At 40.4% G+C, this 14,722-nt stretch overlaps 1 protein-coding gene across 9 annotated transcripts in view; it reads left to right on the forward strand.

Annotated features, from left to right (window-relative positions):
• The window catches only part of TRIM2 (tripartite motif containing 2), an 87,011-nt gene that overhangs the window by 18,796 nt on the left and 53,493 nt on the right, over positions 1-14,722 (forward strand). For 2 of the 9 annotated variants that reach the window (XM_057419088.1, XM_057419093.1), the window contains exon 1: positions 9,188-9,395. The exons of the other annotated variants lie outside the window; for them this stretch is intronic. The gene's annotated coding sequence lies outside the window, so the exon portion shown is untranslated. Of the gene's footprint in view, positions 1-9,187; positions 9,396-14,722 lie in introns of those variants that run through there. 9 annotated transcript variants of the gene reach the window in all.

A 14,722-nucleotide genomic window follows, 5' to 3' on the forward strand; every position in this document is an offset into this window, starting at 1 on the left:
AACCTGGGGGATAAAAAGAAGCCATCACTATAAATAAGTGTGTTCATTATGCCTCTTTAAATCACAGGAATTATCTTACTTCTGAATTTCATTCAGGTCTTTGTTAGCCTTGAGTCATGACAAAAAATAAAAGCAAATCTGAAGCATCTTCTTTCCAGCTTGTCTAACTTGCCCCCTCCGGATATACCCAATAGTGGGATGCCCTGGGGGCTGTGCCCTTGCCTGTCATGCTGCTTGTGTTTTGGGGCTCTGCAGACCTTCTGCAGACAGCCCTGATGCAGTCTGGAGACCTTTGGCTCAGCTCTCCTACTCATCTATAATGCTTTTAAAGGACTGCATCATTCAATGAGTCTTGAGTTGCAGAGGACCAGTCAAGCGATATTGTATGTGGGGAGCAGTGACTAAGAGACAGTTAAACAGGAACTTTCAAATAAAAACTGGTCAAATTATGGGCAGCTACTGTACTTAGTCCATTTTAACTACATGGGTCACAACACTTGCAGTTTAGCTCTGTGACTGAGCCTCCTCTACAGCAGTACACTGCATGCATGGCAGTGTATGAACTAAAGCTAATAACAGCAATAAACTGCTTCTGTGCCAGGCTGTGAACACAAGCCAGAGCTTTTCAATCACTCTTTCTAAGTAGAACATAGATACCAAGCCTTGACTGGTTAAAGATGAGAATGAAATAGTTTTTTGTCCAAGAAAGCAGGAGCTCAGTGCTTAAATACCAGTGGAAGCAATGAGATACACATCAGGCATAAATACACACCTAGAAGTTTTTGCTGTGCTCTCTCAGTACATAGTAAGGAGTAATCAATATGCTTACCACATTGTCTCTCTCTTGACTAAAGAAAGAACTCCCTTGTGCATCACGAGCTCAGCACAACATGGCTTGCTCTGTAGGGGCAGACCGTGCCTGTTTGATTTACATTAGAGTAAACAGGCAGAAGATTAAAATTGATTTGTCTTCCTCCCAGAGAGATAATTTTCAAGATGGATTCACAGGGCTCTGAATCAACATCCTTCAGAAAAAAAACCTGACTGCTCTGAACTGCATATGCTATAATCGTACTTTCTGATTCTGAGATGGTTGGCAGTTTGTGAAAACAAAATGATTTTCTAATACTCATTAACTGAGCCTTCAGATAGGCTGAGAAGCAGATAAGCATATCATCCTCAAACTACAAAAGAGGCAAATGAAATCTGCAAGAAAGCTGGAAATAGAATTAAGATCTGCTTCCCAGGGCTGAGCTTTTACTGCAGTTGATTTTCTTCTCCTGGCTGTGTAGTTCTCTGTAGCTGTATGTTGACTGTGGGATCCCTTGCCAACATTTTCCTGTGGCTGAGTCTTTAGTCTGCAGTCATATTTGCAATATAGCTATTGCTCAGTTCTTCAGCAGTTAATGGAAGGTACCAATTTGGGGTTGACCGAAACCCTGACCTCTTACCAGTAATTCCTGAATATACTTACAGTTACCAGATTACAAAGCTTGTAACATTCAATCTGATCTACTAGGTTTCCCCTTCTTTGCCCCTGAGAATGTCATACCAGCTCCCAGAACTGAGTGATCTCTCGAGGAAAGAACAGCTCTCTAGGTTAATAAGAGTTTTGAGTTACTGGAGCTGTAATTCACGACACTGAGCATTTGAATTCTTAGTAAAAGCAGGAGGCTTTAGTGGTGCTTTCCCTCTCAGGGTTTTGACTTATTAGCTGGTGCTCTGCTGGTGTGTCCTGTATGCTTAAAGAAGAAAAAGCAGGAGAGTTATAATAATCAGACCTTACTTATACATTAAGAGCAGAAGGTCTCTTTTTAACGTGTGCATTTTAGTTTGATGCTGTTACTTGGAGAAAGCGCTGCACTTAGGAAAGAAAAGGATTGCAAGGGAGGTTATATGTGCAAAATTCATCCCAAGAGAAAGAGGAAGTTTCTCAACCAGGAATATGCCACAGGGCCAATTCTGAAGGGTGGCCTGCCTGGAATATAATAGAAAACTCAGGTTAAGACAAAAGGGATCACTTCCTACCTTCCTGGCTGTGGCTAAATGGTGTTCAGGTCTGTGCTGCCTTAAATCTGTATAAACGAGAGCACTGGTTTTTCTCTCCCTCCCGATAGACCTGGCCTCTCAGCTGGCCAGTGATGCTGCAGGAAACAAGGATCAGTGGTGTACAGATACATGTACTGGCTGTGCTCTGTTCCTATGCTGGGATAATGTGCCCTTGGACTCCATAGCCAAGCCCAAAGCTTTCTTCTTACTGGAATTACTGGCTTACAGAACAGACTCTCTGTATTGCTGCTTTGATAGCGTGGAAAAGGCACAGCCTTGCAAACAACCTTTTTTAGAGTACATACAGGACTGGTATAAAATTAACTGCAGCCTCCAGATGGCCTACCCAGATTCCTCTCTAGCTCACCTCTCTCAGGCCCAGAAAGCAAATTGTATCCCAGTATGTGCTCAAGTAGGCAGGAAATATTATAGATGCCACTGCTCCTTCCTTCACGAAGGAACTTTTCAGTATTTCAGTTTCTATCCTTTTGCCTGTGTAGCTGGGCCAAAGGTCTAAGAAATAAACAATTTAGCTTGGAGCTTAAAATGTCCCTAATTGAGTGGGTAGCTTGCTGTGTTCTGTCCTTGTTGCTGCTGTCTAAAAGAATTATCACAGCTGTCGTCAGCCATTCCCTCTTATCAATGCTGGTTCACAGCATGTCCAGCTGACAAGCGTAGTACCTGTTAAGACTCAAGGATTGTTCTGTGGTTTCCCTCATGAAATCAAATCATACTGGGGGTCACTTTCTTCCTGACACCTTTCTCCTTACACAGTAACTTCAGCTGACACTTTACCTAGTTCTCCCTAATGTATAGTATAACGTCCTAATGTACCATAACTGTCAAATGTTAATGTTTCTTACAGTAATATCCTGGCATGGAATTCTGCAGGTCTTACTCTGCTAAACTCACACTAAAAGCAGCAGGGGGACTAGTTACTTAAGGGCTGAAATGGGACTGTGAAAATTACAGTCTTTTCTCACATGTATGGTTTAGCTTCTGCTTCTGATTGGGATGCTTTAAAGCCATATCTTTGGCCTTCTTTTTAATTAGTTTTTGAATGTGTAAGAGCAAATTGATAGGTATTGGATGATATTAACTCCAGCACTGCAGTGGTTGAAATTTCAGCATATTTTTTTTCAGACATTGCCTTCATGAGACCATTTCTCTACAGAAATCTGCCACCATAATTTTCTCCAGAGATCCATTCTCTGTCACTTTGAAATTTATGCTTGATACTTATATATCCAGACCTACATCAAAACATTTTCTTTGTTCACAGTGGCTATGGAAAATGTTTTGATGTCATATTGTAGTACATAGATGGGAAAATGTGACCTAAGGCTACTGTGGCTCTGACTGCGAAAGACCAAGAGTGGGAAGAAACGATCGTGTGGGTAGAAAGAGCAAGAGCAGCATTCTTGTGTACGTGTGCAGGTACGTAAATTAGGGTATTCTCAGTAGAGATATCTGGTATTCCCACCTGCCCCAAAGCCCTGCACAGCCTCAAGCCTTTCACCCTTTCACTCTTGCCTTTACTGTCTCCTAGAATGAGGTCCCTCATTCTTGAACTGGGCCTCCAGCTCATGTGAGTGTAGTGCATCCAGCTTTCCCCTGTGATTCATGCCCCCCTGCCTCAATCACATAGTTCACAGCCTCATCTTTCAGCCACAACTCCTCTCTGCCCATCCTAGACTTCTCTTTTTCCCAGGCCTCCCAGATCCTATGGTCCTGAACCTGTGAGCTACATACATTCTCCCTGCCTGCCTTACAGTCTTGTAAGTTTCCCAGGAGCCCTTTGCTCTCTGCCATATTCTCCTCCTACTCTCAGTTGACCTCACTTATAGCCCAGTGTTTGCAGTCTGAGAAACAGGGGGCTGTTTCTTTTCCCCCAGTGCCTCAGGTTTGTCAGTGCAAAGGTCTCAACATATCTCTTTTTCCTCTTTCTTGCTGTACTTGAAGACAGGAAAGTAGGGCAGGTCCAGCATAAACCAGGCACATAGTAGCCTTTTGTACATTGTAAGAATGGATAGCTCCAGGCAAGGTCAGCTAAAGACTAAGCCAAGAAAGTATAAGCATGGTATATGTCTTAGAAAGTGTAGCCCTTTCTATTTCTCTTGGTAAACAAAGTGTCCAGTATTCAAGACATATCTTGTGAACCAACTTCAGGCCCAGAGGTGCCTTTGAACTGTTGGCTGTGATTTTTTATGTATTCATTTCTTTGTGTCACTGGTCACATGGTAACATTTCTGATTCTTGGATGAATGATGTTTTCAAACAAAAAGAGGGATTTGGACACATTACTTTTGGTTCAGAACTTTTAATGAATGCAGCCATGTGAAAATGTATTACATCAGTGTTTCCTGGATACTTGCTTTTGAAAGAAAGCTTACTTACATGAATGAAGTTTGTGAAAAACAGCAATTCTGAGGCACTATGATTTTATATGAGCCAGGGCTGGTGGTTAATTTTTGTGAGGAGCAAACTATGATTCAGGGCAGTACAGAGCAGAAGCATGAGCCTGGCACAAACTGAATGTGTGACAGTATTTAAGAGTCATGGTTGCCACAGAAGTGTGACTTAGAGCTTAAAGTAAGATTACTGTCAGGAGGAGCATGGGGCTTACCTGCTGTTTCGTGGTATGTTTTCATAAGCAGCTTGAGCATTTGGCTCACAGTCTTCTTTCTTCCCCTGCTCTGGTCTTTGATGCCCCATGTCTGTGTTAGCAGCAGCATCCAGCGGACCCCTGTGAGCTAATTCACCTCATTCACCTCGCAGAAAAGCGATGCATTTTGTCATGTGTCAGTTTTCTGTCAGGCGATGAACTGTGTCTGTTCACTGGGAGTCCCAACAGGTTCCTCATTGCAAGGTAAGAAGTGGGAAGGTATAGCTAGAGCCTTTGAAAACAGCCTAATGTTTACCTTTTGCAATTGCATCCTTCCAGTATTTCACCTTCCCTGGTGAAAACCACTGGGAAATACACGTTGCATGTTGTTTGCTGGCTCCATACTTAGAGAATACAAAGTACTGTGGGCTTCAGGTTGAGGAAAAAAGAGACCATCGTGCCAGCTCACTTTTAAGGGAAAAAGCTGCATGTCTCTGTCAACAAAGAACGCAGAATGAGATCATGTGTCCCAGGCAAACCCAGATCCCTGCAGTCACAGATGCTAGTGAGAGTTAATGGGAAAAAGTGGCTTAGTGGGCTGGGAACAGCGGGGCTACTGCAGGCTGTCGTGTAAAGAGCAGCAGCCACAGGCTTCTCCAACAATGACATCAAGGTTATAACGCATTATGTTGTTGTCTGAGCTGCGTATTTTCTTTCTGTGGAAAAGAAATAATACATTATAAAGCAAGATACATGTATGTGAAGTACAAGATTAGCATTTGAAACCAGACCTAAGATATTCCATGTGCTGTCTTTAAAATGCTGGTGATAAAATGATTTATAATAGCACAGCTAAATCATTTTTAAAATTGGATTGTTGTCAGTGCTAAAATCTACATTATTTTATTTCACGAAGAGTAAGTGAACTGAAGCTTTGCCTTGAACATCTCCAAGGGTTGATCTGTCTCAGTTTATCAGACTTGTGGTTTTTCAGTCTGCACAAAGCCTGCCAGCATGTTTGCATCAGAAAATTCATCTAGGACTTAAACTATGACTGACTAGAAATCTGCATAAACATATTTAAGATCCTGTGCCAAGTAGACTACTGCTAAAATGAAAGGTGAACACATAGCTTTGGTGCATCTCTGGCTTGTTAATCTGCCATCCTGAGCTTCTATCATTCAGGTGATTTCACAGGTTCAAATTAAATGGCAAAGTGCATCCTCCACCAAACCCAGGCCTTTCACCTGTCACAGTATTTAGACTGCAAAGAACAGGATGGAAAACAGTTTGCTTTCATCTGTACCTTTGCCATTCAGCAATCCCAGTACAACCACACTAGACCTGGTAGGAGCAGAATCCTGACCAAGAGAGATACATATTCTGACATCTACCGTGCATCACTGCCTGTCCACCCTGACCAAGGAGAGGCACCTTTTCCTTGCTTTAATGAATGCACAATGAGGTTTAAAAAAAAACACTTTCAAGAGCCTACATACAAAGCTGCATATAATCAGTATAATGAATATGTAAGCTGCATCCTACTCCACTCTTGTCCTACTCACATCACCAACATACTTGATGTCAGTGAAAAATCACAATTGTTTTCTACTTAGATGGAAAATAATAAGGTTGTTTGTAGCTGATATTTGAAAACATCCTAAATGGAAGCTGCTGTTTTTCTGAGAAGGCAAAGTACTCTTAGCAGGTCGTTTTCCATATCACAACTGTTCTTTGTTGCAGTCTTTATTATATGAAGCTTTCTACAGTGAATTTCCTCTTGCCGTCAAACTGATGAATATCTTCCATCTCCATTTCTTCGGAAAACATTTGTACTAGATAGGCACATGGTGCTTGACTGCCTCAAAGTTCATGGAGTGTGAATAAGTGGGCTTCAAATGGTGCCTTTGTAATATCCAGGCAACAGTGAGGGGACACACAGCTGGCCTGCCTACAGGCAGGAGCTATCTATGGACAGCAGGATTCTAGTGCCCCACATGGATGGTACAAAAGAGGAAGTGAAGACTAGAAAAGAAGGGAGAAAAAGATGATGAATAAAAATGATCCCTGGAGCATGGAAAATGAAAGGCCATTTAAGATCAGTCTTCTATTTTTGAATCTTGAATTTTCTTGACGTTTTCTCACAGAGTTGATATTTGTGAAAGCAGTCTTTGATAAAAGTGGACTTTTTTTTTTAGAGAACATATATATTGAAGAGTACCTGAGAGATCAGCGTGAATTAATGCATTTGCTCCTTGGGGATAGAAAGCTATTCAGTCAGCATGAGCATCACAAGCTGAAAGTTGTTATTTACACCTACTCTCTGCTTTAACATCCTGTCTCAGAAAAAAAAGAGTTCTTATTCCAAAGATAACAGTGATTTTGCTGTCCCATAATGTGATAGTACAGTGGGGAAGAGAGACTACGTGTGCAGAAAATCATGCGAAGGCTACTCTGTTGTACCCCATGAAATAATTACTGACATCAAACCTGAAAGTCTGCTCTACCAGGATCAAGTTCTTTGATTTAATGGAAAATATCAGTCCTGATGAAAACAAGATGTAGTCAGTTCACCCTACCTATTTACTAAGTGGGAGAAGAATAACTCAGCTGTTAACAAGCCTTGTTTACTGCTGTTTCAAAAAACAATATTATTTGCTTCAGCTCGTAGCTGATGTCTGCATTTCAAGTGTTTTGCTGCTTACTACTTTATGGAAGAAGAGAACAGAAGAGAGGAAAAATGCTAGAATGTAGGCCAAAGATGCACAACTGCGGTTGCAGCCGAGCAGTAGGGCACATGAAATCTGCTCCCAATGTACCTCTTGTTTGTGTGGGGTGCTCTGATGACTAGTAATAAGACTGAGTTCATGTGTAGTCTTTAACATTGGATCACTGGATCACATTTCACTCATCTGGAGGGCTGCCTGTTTCCACAAAAGCTGTAGCAATATAATACCTTTGAGATCTCTAGCATTCTACCTGATCTGATTGAAATTATTCAATGGGTTTATATAACTATTGGAAGGAATTGTGATAGCACAGGCAAAAATACATGAAAAGAAAATAGTTTCATAATCTTCTCCTTTGCTTCTATTGATTAGTCTTTATATATATAAAAACTATATGTATTTTTTAATAATTCAACTGCTTTTGATATTAGCAGTCCAGTCATGTCAATCCTGGACCCAGGGATCCAGGTACAAGACGAATAGACAGTGAGCACAGTCATAACTGTGCAAAGATGAAAACCTGAGCAAGTGACAGGGCTCAGGACTTTTGGGCAGAGTGCTTACAGCGGTATTTTTGTTTTGTTAATGACTCAGTGTACTGATTCACCTATATTTTAATGAAAGCTGTCTCACTGTTAAAATAGAATAAGATTATTCCCAGTGGAAAAGCTTGCAAAAGTCCTCTGGCAAAACTAAAGACTAAATAAATTTTAAAGTAAAAGAACATGCAGATAACAACTTTAGCTTTGAGGAATGTCAAAACTTTTTTTAGCCACAATTTTGACATTTAAACAGTGTTAAAAATTTTTTTAACCACCATAAAATTGGTCTCCCAGTTTTTTATTGGGAAAACAATCTTCTTCAATGCTGATTCAAAAACTTTGAGGTATCCAAAACTATAGGTGACCTCTTAAGCCTCTGGTACCTGAATTTAGCCAGGGCAGTAGGCCTTTAAATAGCTGAAAACAGGGACTGGAATCGATGTAGGAGCTTCAAGCCATGGACTTTCACAGAGTGTTTTTAAAAGTTCTGCTTCTGGTACTTTTGGTAAAATGTTCATTCCTGTAATTAATGGATCAGATCACCCCAGAGATTCTCTATCAAACAACCATCTGCTGACTCTGAGAGTTGTCTCGTTAGAGACCCCCCCCCCCCCCCAGCCTAACCAAAACCTCCCAACACAATAGATCTGCTTCCCACCTGGAGGCATTTAAAGGATGTAAGTGGATCAGCATTCACTTCCCTGTTGATAAAAACCAGGTTGTTCAAAATGACTTGCTAAACTGCTGAACTATTTCAAGTAATGCGCTGGATTTTATCAACCCTCCTTGCCTTCCAGAGAGGCTGTTTGTGTTGGTAGGGAGGGCTGCAAGGTTGGTTTGTTTCCACAGGGTGGGGGGGGACCCAGCCACCACCTTTGTGAGTGGTGTGTGTGGTACTCTGGATGCTGAGGACTGCTGGGGGAGCAGTCAGTCATCTACATATGGGAGACCATCCCAGCGTGGGGCTGGCTGTTTATTTTCAAAGCCTTTGTACCTCAGGTTACTTGTAAGGCTGGTGCTTGGGGAGTTCTGCTGAAACTGGGCTGTATATGTTCCCTGGTTTGCCTGTGATTTGCAGCTGATGGAAACCAGATGGATGATCCTGTGCTCTGCAAGTCAGTATAGGAACAGGAGCTTCTGACATCAGAGCAGCTTTTACAGAAAACACTGGGTTAAGATTCAGGCTCAAGCTAGATTGCTTCTTCCCTCCCCCCCCTTTTGTCTATTTTTACTGCATCATTGGTATGTGTCCAAGGAAAGTCAGCCATATCATTCGGAAATACAAGGGGATAAACTTTTGACTGTCGGATCTCTTCAGGCTGAGAGACTCCAGAGTGAATGAACTGGGAGAGAGAGAATTAAAAGGAGAGCTTTCTTTAGGTGAACTCTTTCGGTTGTCTGCTCTGTCAACAGCAGTGTAAAATAACGAAGAAACTGCAGCAGTCCTTTCCCACTGTCTTTCTAAATAATGTAAGTTACCCTTTCACACTCATCTCTCTGTCTGCTTTTTCTGCTTTCGAGTGTTTTGTGAGAGCAGTGGTTATACAGCAAGGGAGCTCTTGCCAGGAGCTATGCTGTGTGATTGAGGGAATTGCTTTGTCTTTCTTTCTCTTAAGTCAGATCTGTAGTGGGGAAGCCGAGCAGCTTGACACCACGCTTCTTTGACAGTCGTGCTAGCTCGACTTTAGATGGCTGTCAAAACCTTTAAACCTTTTCAGTGTTTGTGCAGAGATTCGTCTGTAGTTGGCAAAAGACAATGGCAAATGTTCTGATTGAACTGTATGTCAGGCTTGCCGTAAGAGCAGGCATTTCAAAGGGGATCGTGTGATGCTGCGCAAAGAGGACAGGATGTGACAAATGTTTCCTGCTCTTTAATATTTAAAAGAAATAATTGGAACAGAGCCAAGCAGTTTGCCTAGGGAAGAAATAGTGATGCTCATTCAAAGCAAAATAACAACTGTGTAAATCTGAGAGGACAGCACCAAGGTCTGATTAGGGGAGTTTAGTTTTCCCAGGTGCTCAGGTTTTTGAAGTTAGCAGTTAACATTCATGTTGCTGTACTCTGCTGTGCTTCTGTGAAGAGTAACTTGAGCCATTACCTGGTGCGTAGCTCTTCGTAAGTTACTTACATTGGTTGGCTTCCCTCCTTTGAGTTCATGTTACTATTTTCAACGTGCAGTCTAGGCAGGCTGTCAGGCAGATGATAGGTTTAAGTGAAAACAAGAGATTATAATGATGATGTACCAGGTAATATAATAATAATAATACAAAAATCACCCTGAACTCACTCATTAGGTCAAAACAATTACATGAATGTTCATTTATATATGGGGACAAATAAGAAAATTGTGGTGAAAGTACAATGACTTAATGAATATTTCTTAGATAAGGATGTGGCATAAGAAAAGTTGCTTTCTGTTCCAGCCTTGGATATTTTGTCTTTGAGGGCAATGGATTTATTACCCACATAACGTTCTGTGGCCAGTTATTGTGATTTAATAGTCAGAAGTTTTTGTCTTAAAGTTCCACGTTGCTGCTTGTGTGAGAACTGAAATTAAATTGACTAGTGATACCAATGAGAGTTTCTAGACTATCTAAGTATTTGGAATAAACTCTGGAATATAAACTGTAGGGCTTGAAAAGCACATGAAAAGGTTTAGTTTGCCGAAATCTGCATAAATTTGTTTATTTTAATGCTAGTCCCATAATTTTCTGGAAGATAGGCACATGATATCTAAAGCCTGGAGTAGTTATATAGAGAAGGTACCAGGAAGCTGTTGTACCTGGTCTTGGAACCGCATTGTCCTGCTAGAAAACAAAGCCAGCCAAAACAGCAGGTTAGTCTCTGTTTCCAGACAGTTTTTGAGGGGCAAATCATTCAGTTGGCTGACAAAGTGAAATAAGGCTTCTGTGCTTTGGCTGTCATCTACTGCTTACCATAAACCAAAGGTTTCCTTAAACTTCTCAGAAAAGCATTTGAGAAACTTGAGTTGTGAAGAAACATCCTTGTCTGATCTGGACCTGCAGTACCCACAGATCGGCTGTAAAGGACAGCTTGGTGTTTGCTTGTTTGAGGGCTCATTTCAGTCCTTGAGATTCATCCTGTTTAATGAGAAATGGCTTTGATACACTTTTAATACACCATGGCTTTCCTCTTGGAGAAGGCTAAACAGAACTTCTTTGTTGCTTCGAGGAGCACTGTTAACACATGCTGCTTGAGGCCCAGAAGGAAACATAAAGCGGGTTTTATGACAGAACCAGTTCTAGATTTGATTATACGGTTTCTGGGAAGAAGGAGAAATTAAAATCATGGAAATATTTATTTCAGCCATTTAACTGGTTTCAGCCATATTTTTAACTGGTAAAAATCTTCTGGTTTCTATGTGTAATTCATAAAGGAAGACAGCAAATGTATCATGCCATATGCAGAATAAAAATTAGAAGCGTATATGTTTAATGCCTTTTGGAGGTGCTTAGATGTTTGTCTTTTTCACGGAAGTGATTTTCCATGTACTAACTAGAATATCCTTCACTGTGAGGGTGGTCAGACACTGGCACAGGTTGCCCAGAGAAGCTGTGGATGTGCCATCTCTGACAGTGTTCAAGGCCAGGTTGGGTGGGGCTTGGAGCAGACTGCTCTCGTGGAAGGTGTCCCTGCCCATGGCAGGAGATTGGAACCAGATGATCTTTAAGGACCCTTCCAACCCAAACCATTCTGTGATATACGAGTTCAGTGATATCTTAGTTTTGAGGTTAAGTTTGAGACAAGCAATGTCCATAGCCTTACAGCACATGTGAGTGCTGTCTGAATTCTGCTATGTCCAGCAGCATGCATAGTGTTTGGAAAATTAGACTTTACTTGGACAAAGATGACAATACTGCTGGGGGATTTCCTTGGCCCATGATACTGTCTTTTTCTCTGGAAATACCAGTTTTAGCTTGAAGGCCAGGTTGTTTACTGGAAAATCCCAGATAATTTGTGCTTGAAGCCACCATGAAAACATGCTGGGCATGTCTTTGCCTGATAATGGAATTTCATTATCTCATAACAAAACAAGGATTTGGACAGCTTATATAAACACAGCAGTGCTCCTGATTCCTTTGAGGAAAACTGAGGAATTAAATGAACTGGAGAGGTTTTGGGTGTCCTAATGTGAAAATCTAAGTCTTGCGCATTATGATAGTGAAACTGAAATGTAATCATCTGCATAAAGTATTAAACGTACACAGTTCTGCAGAAACACGTAATACTACATCTAGACACATGAACTATTTCTACAAAACCAAAATCAGGTTAGGATAAATCCTTGAGCCAAATGTAAAAGAAATTGGGTTTGATCAGCTGGCAAGTGTATTGTCTCATCAAATTAAATGTGCCTGAAGATACAAGTGTATCTAGTTTGAACTATTTGTTTATACACAGCAGCAAACATATCTATTCCTCTAAATAATAAATTCAGTTTATAAAGAATGATTCTTAATACGATTACATCATAGAAAGGATTAGGTCTTCAGATTTAAATAGCTGTTTTAAGAACAGTGCAATATGCTTTGTTATAAAGAGACATTAATTCCAAAGAAGCCTTAAAAATTTTCTCTTGGGATTTTGCCCATCCATATTTTGCAGGGTAACATTTATGAACTTGCTTTTTTTAGTCAGCTTTCAGGGACCACGTTGGAAAAGTTCAGTGACTGTCAGACTGAAATCGACTACTGCAGATCCTACACTTGGCTGACACCTTCAACCAAAATTAGATACACTATTTTCAGAGACTACAGGTTGTGGTTATGTTATTGCTAATGTTTGTGGGTTGAATAAAAAAAGGGGGGTATACAGGGAAGCTACGTGAAATGTTTGTCATGAGTTGTTAAAAAAGCGAGGACTGAAACAAAATCAATATTTATTGAAAGGGATAAATGGTGGAAAGGAAATGATTGTTTGGAGGTTTCTAAAATACTAAAGGGAATAGTGCAGGACTTAGCCTTCACATAAATAGACTTCACCTCTCTATACCTCCATTTGTGACAGATTGCTTCTCAAGACACGCTGCTTCTGTTAGAATTGGGCCTGCTCTTGTATTTCTTACATGAGATGAATGGATAGGAGGCAGTCTCTTTCCTCCTATAAGTAATGTGAGGTTTATGTTAACATGTGACTGCAATAGCCAGAGCTGCTTGGTTGCAGACACTTAGCAAATGTAGTTTGGAAGAATTCGTGTTTGTGAGAAATTGTGCAAGATTTCTTTCTCTTCTTTATTTTTGATCAACTTGAATAAAGCCCACATCCCACTGAACAAAACTCCGGTTGATCTTTGGAGAGATTAAAATGGCATTTCATGTCAAACTTTCTGTATTGTTTTAGTTCTATTTCTGTGTTTTATTTCTGTGGTTTAAATAACTAAATATTTATTGTGTAAATTCTAACATTAAAGGCATTTGTCTTTGTTTTCTACCACAGACTCTCTAGACATTTTCTGTCTCAGAATTTGTAGGCGTATCTTCGCACTGCATATCATTCCTTCTCATAATTGGGGTAGTTTGCTATATTTGGATTAGGCATTGCTTATTTTAAATGGTGAATTAATTGTCGGTAATTTAGTTTGATCACAGGAATAGCAGTTTGTAACTGGAATAGCATGAAGTTAAATAAATTATTTAATATGTCACACTAGTGTACCGTATGGGGACAGCCAAGGATGTAGTCAGCCGAGAAGCCTGCTGGCAACCAGGCAGCCTTCCCACTTCCCAGCTGGGCCTTAGAGCAATAACTCAAAAACAAATCCCATTCAAAAGGAAGAATTGAAATAGAAATTGGAATATGGTTTTTGAGGTGCTGAAGAGATAGAGTGGCAGGTGGATGTTGGCTGGCTCCATCCGTTTTGCTACTAGTTAGTTGCAGTAGGGTTAAAAGAGGCACAGCTAAATTAAGAAGGAGACTAATCACAGACATGTGAAAAATGTTAGCAGCATGTATTCTGGCACTTCTTACATTACATGGTGATCCTGTTAATGCAAGCATCAAAATATATCCTGTATAGCTGGACTGCTATGGTAGTTTACAAAGAAACTGCTGACAGAATGGCTATGATGGTTTACTGTTAGATATTAAATCCAGGCTATAAAAACTTTAAGAATATGCCCTGTCACTGGGAAAAGACAAATGACTTGAAAATGAACTGTAGTGATGCATACCCTAAATGTTCCCCTGGAAGAACTGCAGACAACTCTGCTTCTTATGGTCAGCACTTTTGCTCATGTGTAAAAGTGTTATTCATTCTCTCTCACTTTAAAGCCTTCTGAATATTGTCAGGTTTGGATGTATTTTAGGAGCAAGTAATTAGGTAGATGGTGATCTTCAGTCCTTATGCCAGGACAGACTCCCTCTATGAAAGGGGCATAAAGATTGGAGTAGATGCAGTTACTTTTGATCAAGTTCTAAATGCATGAGATGAGTATTCAGCAATCTGCCTGCTCCTAATTTGTCTTAGTGTTATTAGTCTGCCTAAACATGTGTATGATCAGTTTATTTCTGGGTGACTTTCTGTTCTTTTGTCATGTATAGCTATTTGTTCTGTGCTACATTGATTTTCTATTGTTGATTATTTTTCTCTTTCAATACTGGAAATATAGAGTGGCAATCCTTTCTTTTTCTCCTGTATTTTTTAATGTGTGTGCAATGCTAGGCTTGAGGATATCCCTTCACTGAACTCATAATTCAGAAAATTGTCATCTATACTGTGACTGCTTCCTTCTACATCACAATTTAGTGGATGTTGGTTTATTTGTGAGTTTTAAAG

This window comes from Pezoporus wallicus, unplaced genomic scaffold (assembly GCF_028554395.1).
Source record: "Pezoporus wallicus isolate ANWC-B61680 ecotype Strahan unplaced genomic scaffold, APGP_CSIRO_Pwel_v1 contig_2384, whole genome shotgun sequence".
In the NCBI taxonomy this organism is placed as follows: domain Eukaryota; kingdom Metazoa; phylum Chordata; class Aves; order Psittaciformes; family Psittacidae; genus Pezoporus; species Pezoporus wallicus.